The 13,750-nt window shown below is 46.3% G+C and overlaps 1 non-coding gene across 1 annotated transcript; it reads right to left on the bottom strand.

Moving 5' to 3' along the window:
* LOC115082738 lies at positions 1–164 on the bottom strand. Its single transcript, XR_003854243.1, has one exon. It is a non-coding gene; the product is annotated as a U1 spliceosomal RNA (small nuclear RNA).
* Positions 165–13,750: the final 13,586 nt, after the last annotated feature.

Here is a 13,750-nt window from a genome sequence, read left to right as displayed (position 1 = left end):
CAGGGGAAAGCGCGAACGCAGTCCCCCACTACCAGAAATTATGCAGTCGAGTTTCCCGCATTTGGGGAAATCGCAGGGGTCAACACATCCGAAGTGCAATGGACGAGCCTCACCCTGGGAGAACCACCTTCCTGATCATGGTATCTCCCCTGCCAGGTAAGTATGAGTTGCTTTTGTAAAGTCTGCTACGTCCTCTTTCAGCCAACATTGTACACACACGGGAGGCAATTCCACTGCCTATTAAAAATCAACTCATTCAATAAAGAAAATCACCCACATTTGTGCTTATTTGATAAGAAACGATTACTATCATTAAAGAGTCCCTAACAACAACTAAACTGTACCTCAGGCACCATACACTATTTCCCAGAGTCCCGTACAAATTTAATATTTGCATATGGTGACGTAGGACGACGTTCAGCCTCCAGTCCTTTGTAAGTCAAATCATACTGGGTAATGCTAGCTTTCTGGGAACTTTACACTTCATCCACACATGCAAGGGGGCTGCTATCAGTATTTGTGGAGTAACTGTGAGATGGCACACAACTCCAGTGTGTGTGTGACACTATTAGGGATGGATCTAATAAGGTGCACTCTGTTTAACCCACAGTTTGGGCAAGCAAACTTTACTGCTGATGCAGCAAGGAATTTTGTGAGCATAACAATGTGCATAAGGTTAGCACACTTTCATAAAAATGCCATGATAGTAATGGCATTAACAATTACCCTCCTGCTGCAGAGAAGTGCATAGGCTTTACATGTTAATGCTGGAAATTTTGCTCCTAGTCATCTGTGACGTAAACGTTTCTGGTGCTAGTGTTAATTGTGGGGCTGATTGGGAATTCTGGTGCTGGTGACTTGCACTACAGATTTATGCACACAAAAGGTGATCTGTGTTCATTAATCTCTTTCCTCTCCCTTAAAAAAAAATGTTTTTAAAATGCTTCCATGGGGTTGCCCACTCCTTCTCTCCCTTTCTCCAAATAGTTTCAGTTTCTCCTTCCTGCAAAAAAAACATTGGCAGCTGCAGCTTCCTCCCAAAAAGGGCAGAGACATTACATCAGGGATCCCACTTTTGGGGGTGTGCGTGTGGGGGGAGGAAATCTTCCTTTTTGAGAAGAAGTTGTCTTCTTCCCTCCTCTTTAAACATTGCAGGCAACAGCACTGCAGGGTCTGGTGTATATCTTCATCTCCACCACTCCCCACGCACAGAACAAGCACAAATCATGTTTTATGCAGGTAAGCGACTTTCAGGCACCAAAAACAATGATTTGGGCTTGTTTTGTGAATATAAATCATGAGATCAAGAGAGACTCCCCCCTTTCCTGCCCGAGTTATAGTGTGTGCTCAGCCCATGCAAAAAGGCTGAGCACATATTTTAACTCTGGTGTGTACACACTTTTGTCTTTGTTTGCTTTAACTCCTGATGCATTAGTATGCCATTTGCTTACTGCTCAGGGAGTTAAATGATTTTTATCATCTTTGTTAAGAAACTTGCACTGAATTTGAGCAGTCTTTATGCATAGCTTTATTACATTGGTTCCTTAGTGAATCCAGATAATCTCTCTCAGTATCTGTCTTAACAGATTTGCTAGGTATTACGTAAATCAGGACTGACAAAGTTTCTTTGGATCTAGACTCCAGCGGCCAACTGCTCTTCCAACCTCCTTTCTGTCCCCACAGAGTCTGAAAAGTGTGTGTGTTGGGGATTCAGAGAATTCTCCAATCATTGGCTCTGAAGTTTCTGGGAATCCCCCTGCCAAGGTCTGCAGCAGTTCTTTCAGGACCTAATTTATTAAGACTTTTCCCATTGTGGATGGGTAAATAAAGTTTATTAAGTCATGCCAACTTAATGTGCCCTTGTTCCTCCCCTCAGCACCCTCTCAATCCCCCACATATAGATCCCAGTATCCCTCTATCTTGCCCTCTCCTTTTCCTTCATCAGTCTCCTTCTCTATCCCCTCCTCATTCCCAGCAGGCTCTCTTTCTTTCAACTCCCCCCCCCCCCCTCCTCATCCACACCAATCTTCTCCTCCTAACCAGTCTCAACTTTACATCAGCCATCTCACCCCACCCAGCCCCCCTATCCTCATACCCACAGCCTTCCCCCTCAACCCCCTACCAACTATCCCCTCTTCCCCTGCCAGCTATTGCTCTACCCACCCAAAAAACCCAAACAAAAGCCAGGCACTAAAAATCGCTACTAATGAAAAAAGGCTGTTTATTGGCTGTTTGAAGGGACATGGCCAAACTGAAACGTAATTGATATGCACAGAGGTCCATCAAATTTTAATGGAACACTCCTCCTTACAGAGGAATAAAAAGGCAGCCTAGATGGAGGAATATTCATGGAAATATGGAGCATAAGCAAAAGGGAAATGCGCCAGGTGTGTAGAGAGGTCAGATTGTCAGTAAGGAAGAGCATATCCGCAGCCAGTGTATTGTCGGATAGCATCCATGCTTCATCTGATGACTTTGCTGGTGTCCTACATGGCCTGGATGATATTCTGCAGGACATCACTTGGGCACTGAACCATCTCTGACTGGGCTCATGTTCCCTCAAGAGGCAATAAAAATCTTCCTCCTCTGAAAAGACACAGCACAGCAGCCCCCCATTCAGAGGCAAGGGTGATAGCCATGGTCACAAGCAGTATCCTCGAGGCAAGCTCCCACTGTGCTGTCTCCCATCAAGACTTTTTCTAGACCTGACCATATGCTGCACCTTCGTTCACTCCATCTGGCTCATCCCTGTCATCTGCCACGCCAGATCACCAATAAATATCCCGCAGTCTGCTGCCATGCCGAACCATCAATGACAGTCCCCGAACCCTATAATGTTGTCGCAATTTGCTGTAGTATGCAGAGATGGTGTGTGCTCCTGCTTTTTCTTCTGGTGCAGATACTTCTCCCAGTCAGATGCCTCATCTCTACGTGAATACGCCTCCGACTTGGATGGCTCATCTCTGCCATCACCTGACCTGCCGCCCACTGCCGCTTGTCTGTTCCCTTTACCTGAGTATTCACATTCCATAATTCCACTTGGCTCCTATCTGTAAGATATTTTCATGTCTAGGTGTAAAATTACCACATATATGCTGATGACATTCAGTTTTTTTTTGTGCAATATTCATTCTCCTGGGATCATACCATGAAGTTAATAAACATGTGCTTGCAATATGTCATTTACTGGTTCATAATAAGTTATTAATCAATATTTCCAAAACAAAAAGTTATCATTCTAAGTAAATCATCTCTTCATGATGCTCCAGTAACCCTCTCATTTAAAGACATCATTCCAATTAAATCTCAAGTTAGAAATCTGGGAATCATTTTTGATTCTGAACTCTTTTTCAGCATATATTAAGAATAGTGAAAAATCTTTTTTTTTTAAGCTTCGTATGATACAGCGATTACGGTACATCCATTTCTTGGACCTGACACTTTCAACATAATACATTCTCTTTTACTAAGTGGAATGGATTATTGTAACTCGGTGTACATAGATCTTCCTAATTATAAATTAAAATCTTTGCTGTTGGCTCAAAATGTGGTAGCACGTATATATCTTTGGTGACTATTTCACCTATCCTACTCATTATATTGGAGGATGAAGTACATTTTTTTTTCATTAAAAATGTAATTTAATAAAATAATTTAAAACTAAGACTAACAAAATACATAAACAGAGAATAGAGTATCTTTAAACAAAATATAGGGTAATAAAAAAAAAAAAAATACAACTTTGGTATCTTCTGCACTGTAAACCTGTTTAAATAGCCATGCTTTAAGTTTTGGATTTAAGTCTTAAGGTGGTGCATAATGATATGAAATGTTGGACCAGTTCTGTAAAGACTGGATCATGCTTTCAGATCAGAGGGAAAATGGCAAGACTTGAACTGACAAGAAACAGTGTTTTCGCGGGCCCTTTTCTTTGGAGCTCATTACTAACAATATCAGGACACTTGTCAACAAAAACAATTTTAAAGAGTCACTAAAAACATCTCTTTTGGTAAGTCTATAATATAGACTAATAGAGCTGTGAGTATAGTGCAACTTTTTTTTTTTTTGAAAATATGTTTATTAACGTTTTCCATAGAAGGAATAATGAATACGCATAACAGTACAATAATGAATACGCAGAATAGTACAATAGAGAGGTGCAATAGGCAGTATACAAGACAATACAACACCATATAGTCTCGTAGTATACCCGACTAAGAGAGACCCCCACTAACAGAAGTGATAATGAGAATCCCTCAGAACTATAAACCTTCCTCTCGCTTTGCCCTTCAATCATGTCCATTCTCCCCCATCACCCTCTTACCGTTCCCTCCCCCCCCCCCTTAGTGCAACTTTTATGATTTTAAAGGCCTAATGTAACTCTCAGGCATGGTAATCATAATTTGGCTACAGGTGTGTATGCTATATACATGTTTATTTATTTGTATATTTGCTTTTATTATCTATGTTCATATGTAAGCCACCTTGTAATTGTCTTTTCTGTGAAAATGTGACATATATATTTTAATAAATTCAAAATTCAAATTCACCATTACCTAGTGGACTGAACAACTTGACTTGCAGTTCTCACTGATTTTTTTTTCCCTTTCTTTAGCAGGTGGATGCATCATTGTCACTCCACAGCACTGAGGAAGTCTCTGAAGCAAAGATGCTGGGCCAGTGTTTCATGATTGTCATAGGCCCAGCATCTCTGCTGCATAGACTTCCTCAGTGCTGTGGAGTGACAATGATGCACCCACCTGCTAAAGAAAGGGAAAAAGAAATCAGTGAGAAGAACTCCAAGTCAAGTTGACCCTGCAGCCTGTCGCCAAACTGCAAACATGCCAACTGGAGCACCCTGGCTTCCAGCCGATTGATGTTTGAGAGAGACTCTTCCGCTCTCCAGCATCCTTGCGCTGAAAGCTCCTGACAGTGTGCTCCCCAACCATGGAGGCTTGCATCTGTTGTCCGTACTAGCCAGTCCAGTGGTGCTAGGGAAACTCCCTTCCTTAGATGATCTGCCTGTAGCCACCACTGCAGTTGGGAGGAGACCGCCATTGGGAGGTGGCGGCAAATCAAATAGTCCTGAGACTGTGGGTTCCACCAAGACAGCAGGGAGCACTGGAAAGGATGCATAAGCACCCTCACCCTCGGTACCACTTCCAGTGTTGCCGCCATTAAACCAAGTACTTGCAGGTAGGACTCAGGCTTAAAGTGTTCATCAAAGACGGAGCTGAGCCAGCAACTTCTGAATACGAGCTTCTAGCAGGAAAACCTTGCTCTGTTTCATGTCGAACCGAACCCAGAGGTATTCCAACAACTGAGCAGGCTAAAGACTGCTCTTGGCCAGGTTCACCACACAGCCAAGCTCCTGCAACTGGGAGATCAACTTGCAGGTCACAAGGTGGCTCTCTTTTAGCGACTTGGCTCGAATTAGCTAGTTGCCAAAATACGGGTGTATCAGAATCCCATCCTCTCTTAACTCTGCCGCAACTACTACTGTTACCTTGGAAAAGATCCTGGGAGTGGTGGCCAGACCAAAGGGCAGCGCTCAAAACTGGTAACTGTGTCCCAGAACTGCAAACCTCAGAATGCTGATTTTCTAGTCTGAAAGGAATGTGAAGATATGCCTCAGATAGGTCCAGAGAGGACAGAAATTTCCCCAACTGTAGGGCCATTATAACCAAGTGCAAAGTTTCCATGTGAAAATGCTGTATTTGCAGATGATACTTGACACCTTTGAGATCCAGGATGGGACGAAAGGAGTCTTGGGCAGAAATAAATGGAATATCACTCCGTATTTTCTTGAGACGTGGGCACTGGAATCACAGCCCTCAGACTGAGCCTTGCCAATGTATCCTCTACTGCCTGCTTCTTCTGCAGGCAGTGGCAGAGAAACTCCATGAACACTTCCTGAGGAACACTGCAAAACTCCATAACATATCTTTTTCAAAACAAATCCAGGACCCATTGATACGATATGATTTCAACCCACCTCTGATAAAAGAGAGAGAGACACATCCCCTTATCTCCTGTTCCCTGGGGTGGGTCGGCAAGCCTTCATTGAGAGGTTCCACTATCTGAACCTGCACCCCTTCTGGGTTGTCTGGGACAAAAGGACAGAGACTTACCGAAGGTTCGAGTCCTCTGAAAAGTCACTCCTCTATAGGGTCGAAAAAGCTTGGATCCTCTAGCACAACGATTCTCAACCTTTTTTCTCTTGGGACATACCTGGCAGATAATGCTTGCAGGCATGACACACCGAACACTTTACCATCATGGGGCTAAATGTAAACATATACTCTGCATCCACAGGAACCTGCCCCCTTCCCCAAACAATGGATGCAAAGCAGAACTAGGATATTTCAAATACAGCTCGCTATATAAAAAAAGATATTCTGAGTCTGGTGCTCTCTCATTAACAGAAACACAAACTCCCTTATTACCAGGTGCATTGTAAAATACAAAACCTGGGGGAAAAAAAAACCAAAAAAAACTCAGCACATGTGTAGCAAAACCTTCTATACTATTGCAACACTAATTCCAAGAACTGAAACAGCAACAGACCTTGCTATGAAAAGGCAACAGTGCAGCACCAATGCATGTCCCATTGAGATTGAGAAAGCTCAATAAAGAAGACCGATACAAATCCCTAACTACTAATAAAATACTTTACCTCAGTCACACATACAGATCAGACCTTCACCAAATACAGAATAAAAGACCACAAATTCCATTCCGGTTTTTGTCGCCACATTTGTAAACCTCAAAAAGCCGCTCTGCATGCACTGCAAAACTGGGAGTTAGAAACAAAAATACATACATCTTCCTACAGTAAGAAAAGTTCAAAGATAGAAAAACTGCACATTCCCAAAAATGACATATTATGCCTCTTGCACCCCATCACTCCCCTTCCATGCCTCCATCATCCTTCACTTTTCCCAATTACTCCCTTTCAATCATCCACTCACACTCATATCCCTGCCTACCATTCCTGACCCCCCACATCCTCTTCCCTGTGCTTCCTCTCTCCCTTGCTTGACTCTCCCTACCCCCTTCATCCCATCTCCCTCCCTGCCCAGCTACCCCAATCCCCTGTTTCCTACTCCTTCCTGCTCAGCAGTCCCCACACTCCCTCTCCGTTCCACCTTCATATTCCTAGCATTCCCAACCTCCTTTTCCCCACCCTCCACAGAGTAAAGAGATCATCAGCAGCATCACTCCCAGCCTCAGCAGTGGAAGATACAGTTTGCATCCCATCAGGACCATAATAGCTGGAGCTGGCAATGTCTCATTCTGATCTGGGTGAAGGAGGAAGTAGCCTCTCACTGGACCACAAAGAAGAGAAGGAAGTGAGAGTAGCCTCCCATCAAGCCCAATGTAAGAGAAGTCAACCAACTCCCACCCGGGCTGATAAGGAGGCAGCCAACTACTGGCCCTGCGACACACCTCCCAGAACCTCGCAAAAAACACAAGTGTTTCCAGACACACCTGTTGAGAACCACTGGCTCACGGCAGGACAGTTCTTGTAGTTCCAAGATGTGGCGGGCTGAACAAACAGCCAGCAAGAACACAGTCTTTAAGTTTAACAGGCAGAGACACAGTCCTCGGAAGGGTCTGAAGGCGGTTCCCGCTAGGAAATCCAAAACGAGATTGATATTCCACAGAGATACCGGCCACTTTAGTGGTGGGCGAATGTGCTTGACTCCTCTTAGGAAGAGCGATACGTCCGGGTGAGAGGCTATGCTATCGCCCTCGCTCTTGGAGCCGTAGCATGACAATGCAGCCACCTGTACCTTGATAGAGTTGAGGGACAGTCCCTTCTATAGTCCGTTCTGTAAGAATTCCAGGATCACGGGAACTTTAAATGAGTGTGGCTTGATGTTGTGGTCTTCGCACCAGGTTCAAATACTCTCCAGATCCTTATGTATGTTAACGATGTGGAGAACTTGCGTGCTCGGAGGAGAGTGTCGATTACCGCCCCCGAGTATCCGCTCTCTCTCAGGCAGGCCCTCTCAATGGCCAGACCGTAAGAAAGAACTGAGTTGGGTCCTCGTGGAGGATCAGACCTTGTTGTAGTAGGTCCCTGTGTGGAGGCAGGGGTAGGGGGTTCCCTGCCAGCAGTCTTCTAATGTCTGCGTACCAGGGTCTTCTTGGCCAATCTGGAACCACCAGAAGAACTAGCCCCTCTGTGTAGTTGTATCTTGTGAATGATTGCGCCCAATAGGGGCCACGGCGGGAAGGCGTATAGCAGGGTCCCCGGTGGCCAGGTCTGTACCAGGGCATAGATCCCTTGGGACTGCGGTTCCCGCCTGCAGCTGAAGTATCTGGAGACTTGGGAGTTGGATCTGTTGTTTGCCAGAAGGTCCATGTCCAGTGTCCCCCACCGATTCACTATCATTTGGAAGGCTGCGGATGACAGCCTCCATTCTCCTGGGTCTAGAGACTTTCCCTGCTGAGGAATTCCGCCGTGATGTTGTCTTTCCCAGCGATGTGGACAGCGGAGATCTCCTGGAGATTTGCTTCTGCCCACGACATCAGGGGGGGGGGGGTCTATTTCCAGGCACACTTGTTGGCTTCTGGTTCCCCCCTGCCTGTTGATTTAGGCCACAGTTGTGGCGTTGTCTGACATTACTCTGCTTTGTCTCGAAGTCTGTGAGCAAACCGCAGACAGGCTAGTCTGACCGCCCGCGCTTCTAGGCGATTGATGTTCCATCCCGCTTCTTCTGTGTTCCACTGCCCTTGGGCGGTTAATTCCTCGCAGTGTGCTCCCCATCCTCGTAGACTGGCATCTGTGGTTAGTAGGGTCTAGGTTGGAGAGGATAGTCTTGATCCTCGGCTCATGTGGTTGGCCTGCAGCCACCACCGTAGCTGGTTCCGGACTCTGCCTGGGAGTGATAGACGTACGGTGTAGTTCTGGGACCGTGGGTTGCACAGTGATAGAAGTGAGCGCTGTAGGGGTCTCATGTGGGCTCGCGCCCATGGCACAACTTCCAGTGTGGATGCCATCAGCCCGAGGACTTGCAGGTAATCCCATGCTGTGGGACGAGGATCGTTCAAGCAAGGTATGTAGCCGGTTCCACAGTTTTAATCTCCTTGTGGGGGTCAGGCTGACCTTGTCTTCTTTGGTGTCAAATCGGACTCCTAGGTATTCCAGAGACTGTGAGGGTTGTAGGAATCTTTTGTTTGTATTGATCACCCATCCTAGGCTCTCCAGTAGAGTTATGACTCTGCTGGTTGCTTTCCTCCGGTGACTGTGCACTGATCAGCCAATCTTCTAGGTAAGGGTAGACTAGGATTCCTTCCTTCCTCAGTGTTTCCGCCACCACTACTATTACTTTGGTGAACGTCCGGGGTGCTGTGGCTAACCCGAAAGGTAGTGCCCGGAACTGGTAGTGACGGTTCAGAACTTTGAAGCGTAGGTAGCGTTGGTGTTCCTGATGAATTGGGATGTGTAGGTAGGCCTCCGAAAGATCCAGGGATGTGAGAAACTTTCCCGGTTGTATCACCCTTATTACGGATCGCAGGGTTTCCATGCAGAAACGGGGAATCCTCAGGTGGCGGTTGACCGACTTGAGGTCCAGGATGGGCTTGAATGTTCCCTCTTTCTTGGGGATGATAAAATAGATGGAATAATGTCCAGTATTTATTTCTTGTGCAGGCACTGGGGTTATGGCCTCGAGGGCCAGTCGTCTAGATAGTGTAGCTTCCACTGCCGCCCTCTTAGAGAGGTCGTGGCAGGGGGACGCCACGAACTTGTCCAGAGGGGTGCGTAGAAAATCCAGGTAGTACCCCTCCCGAATGATGGCTAGGACCCACCTGCGGTAGAATAGGGCTAGTCTGCCCCCTATGGCTTCTTCCCTTGGACGGGTCGGCTGAATCTCATTGTGGTGTGCGGTTGGGGCCTGTACCCGAGCTGATACCCCTTTTGTTGTGCTTGTTCCGAAAGGACTGGTTCTTGCTCGTAGGGTGGGGCGTTTGAAAGTTGCTCCTGTAAGGACTGAAGCCCTGTGAACGTCTGCCCCTGGAGGACCTGGGAAAGGGTCGCTAGTTTCTCTTCGTTTTATCCTCCGGCAGGCACAGCACTGGGGACTCGCCCCATCTGTCAGCTAATTTCTCCAGTTCGCTGCCAAACAAGAGGGATCCTTTGAAGGGCATCCTTGTGAGGCGTGTTTTGGAAGATGCGTCGGCCAACAAGCTTCGGAGCCAGAGTTGCCTTCTGGCCGCCACCGCAGATGACACTCCTCTGGCCGCTGTACGCACTAGGTCGGAGGCAGCGTCCACGAGGAATGATACTGCTGGTTCCATGTCTTCTCCCGGGGTGTTGTTCCTGGTTTGGGATAAGCAGGCACATGTCACCACTGTGCAGCAAGTCGCAATTTGTAGAGACATAGTGGCTACGTCAAATGACTGTTGAGGATGGATTCCAGACGTCGGTCATGTGCATCTTTGAGCGCTGCTCCTCCATCTACTGGGATAGTGGTGCACTTAGAGACCATGCAGACCATGGCATCACCTCTTGGGCATGCAAGAAGATCTTTGGTTGCCGGGTCCAGGGGGTACATGGCTGCCAAAGCTCGGCCCCCTTTGAACGTGGACTCCGGGGCATTCCATTCCAGGTCAATCAGCTGTTGTGCCGCTTGTAACAGAGGGAAATGGCGAGAGGTCTGACGAAGACCCTCCAGCAGGGGGGGGGGTCGGTTTAGGTTCCCCTGAAGTACCTGGGCCCGGGATAGCGAGCTCCGTCAGACATTGGGTGACCAGGTCCGGGAGCTCGTGCTTTGTGAAGAAGCCTCACAATGTTCGGTGAGGCTCTGTCCCCGGGGGGAGCTCCCCCTCTTCTAGGGGCTCGGCTTCCTCTTCAGAGATGTCCGTGTCCCCACAGGTAGGGCTCCTGGGTAGTGGAAGCCTGTGCCTAGGTCTTGAAGGGCCTGGGGTGTGAGGGTCCTCCGGCGGAGCATGTGGCTGACCAGCTGGAGGTTCAGTTTGCATTTGAATAAAGGCGTGAATCCCCTTGAAGAACTCCACCCATGAGATCAACGCTGGATCCAAGCTGAGGGGTGCTGGTTCCCTGGGGGTCCCCGTCTGTGGGGATGTCCCACTGGGATCTGCTAGGTCCGGGGTACTCCCTGAGGAGCTAGTACTCGGCCCTGGGTGACTGGCCCTGAATTGGATCTCCCAGGGACTCCTCACACTGCGTGCACAGGGCATCGGCCTCCTCGCTTTATGCGGCTCTGATGTGGCATGCTGGGCAGAGGCCTTGAGCTTTTATCCCCGTTTCTGGTGGTGCCATGCTGTTGGCGCGTAAACTGTTATGCGCTCTGTGCGTTCCAGGTGAGCGTTTGAGTTGTGCACGTAGCTGTGCGTCCCAGCCGTAGATATGCGCGCAGCTCTGTGCGTGCAACTTATGCACACAAGGTTTTTATGTGCGTGTAAGTCTATACGCACAAGGGTTTTGTGCGCCTAACTCTGTTTTGTACGCTCGGGCTGGACAGTGAACGGCGCGGCGAAACGGGCCAAGATGGTGACCCCATCAGAGGGTCTCCACGTGGGTAGACCCTTGGAAATAACCGGGGCCTGGCCCTGCTAGGGTGGATCAACCCGGTGGCACTGGTCCCGGCCGGTGGCCTGTGCTTCTCCTCGATCCTCGGAGACCGGATTAAAGCAGAAGATTTCTACCTTACCTTGTCTTCAGCGCTTCCCAGTTTCGTCCCGGGCGGTCTCCGGCTGTGGGGGGAGAGGGCAAATACCTTCACCGCCACGCTAGAGGGTACACCCGCTGCCTCTCAGCCGCGCCCGAGGATTGGGGGGGCTAGGTCCTCGCTGCGATTCGACCTCCGGACCGAGGCTTACCTCCGAGGGACCACGGAAATCACGGGAATCTCAACTGGGGGAGGGACCCGAGGGTATCACCGCAGGAGAGCGGGGCTCGTCTTCGGGTATGTTTCACCTTTAAATTTGGTTCTAATGCTGTGAGAGCATACAGATAGTCCCTAACTGCTATGGAGACGGAAAATACTGAAGAGCTGCACTTCCTGCAGGGGTATATGTACTAGGGGCTGACGTCAGATTGAAATCTGATCCATCTCCAACTGCTAGCAGGAGTACACTATACCCATTGGTCCTGAGTCCATCTGCTACATGCTAGGAAATCTTAATTTTAGGGAAGCATTTCATGCAACCAATACAATGTGAGATTCTAGACTGCTGTCCTTAAACTCAGACCTTGAAGGCTGCAACCCAGTTGGGTTTTCAGGGATTACCACGATGCATTTGTATGAGATCTATTTATATATACTGCCTCCACTGAATGTCAATCTCTCTCTCATGCATAGTCTTTGTGGAAATCCAAAAAGCCAATTGGGTTGTGGCCTTTGGTTAGAGACTAAATATAGTATCTACTCTTATTCCCCATCAGATCCTTAAACAGGCAAAGACACAATCCAGATTAACCTGAAGAGGTTATAATCAGATGACCATATGGTCAGTATGGTTATGGTCTGATTGTGAGCCCTCTGGAAATAGGGATATTCCTACAGTACCTGAATGTAATTTGCTTTGAAGTGCTGAAAGGCAGTTTATAAATCATAAAATTAAAGATGAATAGTTTATAGTTTTTCTATACCATCACATCAACAAGGCCTTCACAAAGGTGCACAATTGTATTGACAGAGAAAAGACATTAAATTATTAAAAGAGATAACAGCTAACATTAATAAAAAGGAAGAAGCATATAAAAATATAAATTAACTGTTAAAATATCCTAATACTATAGTACTTAAAACATATTACATTAAAATTCCTTTAAAAACCAAATACTAAGAATCACTAAAAACTTCTAATGTTACTAAAATGTAAATTAACATTTAAAAAGACAAAGTTAAGCCCATGAGTGTCTAGCGCTTAAATTCAGTATAGGCACATTTAAACAACCATGTTTTCAGTTCTGCCTTGAATATTTTTTTGTCTACTTGTAATCTCAGTTGAGTTGGTAAAGTGTTCCACACTTGCGAGATCTCAGGATCTGCTTATGCCTAAAATGCCAATTAGAAATTTCTGTTAGCCCTTGACTGAGCGGCTATCGATACTATTTGATTTTGAAAGAATTTTATGTATTTTATTATTTTTTTTAAATGACTATAGTATAATTTTATGTTTTACTATTTATAGGGTTATTTTATTTTGTGATATTTTATTTGATTTTAGGACATGTTGTTAAAGACTGCCCATTGATTTAGTGTAAACCGACATGAAGTGTATACAATATGTTTCGGTTTATAAAAATACCTAAATAAATAAATAAACAAACTATTATCTAAATGGCGTCTGCATAAAATTAGGCGGAGAGGCCCAAAAAGCAAAATAGGCCCCCGAGTGGATGCATGAGAATGTTGAATAAGGGAGATAATGACTATTGTTGTGGAATGCTGCAACCAAGGCTCTCTGGTGCAAATAAAGCACCCTTCATACATACTGAAAAAGAATCTTATCAGAAAGCAAGCAATTCACTGAAGAGCCAACTGTCTTATTCCTAACAATTTGTACCTATCCAACAGGATGGAATGGTCCACAAGATCAAAACACACTGGAAACGACCAATAAACCAGAAATTCACACCTGTATAGATGCAGATTATCATTCACAGACCCCAAAATGGTTTCATTGCTATATCCTACATGGAAATTGTTCTAGGATTAACCAAAACCTTCTGTATCATTAAAGGAGATTAATTGAGAAGTTAATTCTCTCA

This window comes from Rhinatrema bivittatum, chromosome 1 (assembly GCF_901001135.1).
Source record: "Rhinatrema bivittatum chromosome 1, aRhiBiv1.1, whole genome shotgun sequence".
NCBI classification, from domain to species: domain Eukaryota; kingdom Metazoa; phylum Chordata; class Amphibia; order Gymnophiona; family Rhinatrematidae; genus Rhinatrema; species Rhinatrema bivittatum.
Note: the sequence above shows the minus strand (reverse complement) of the source record. Positions and strands in the feature narration are given on the sequence as shown.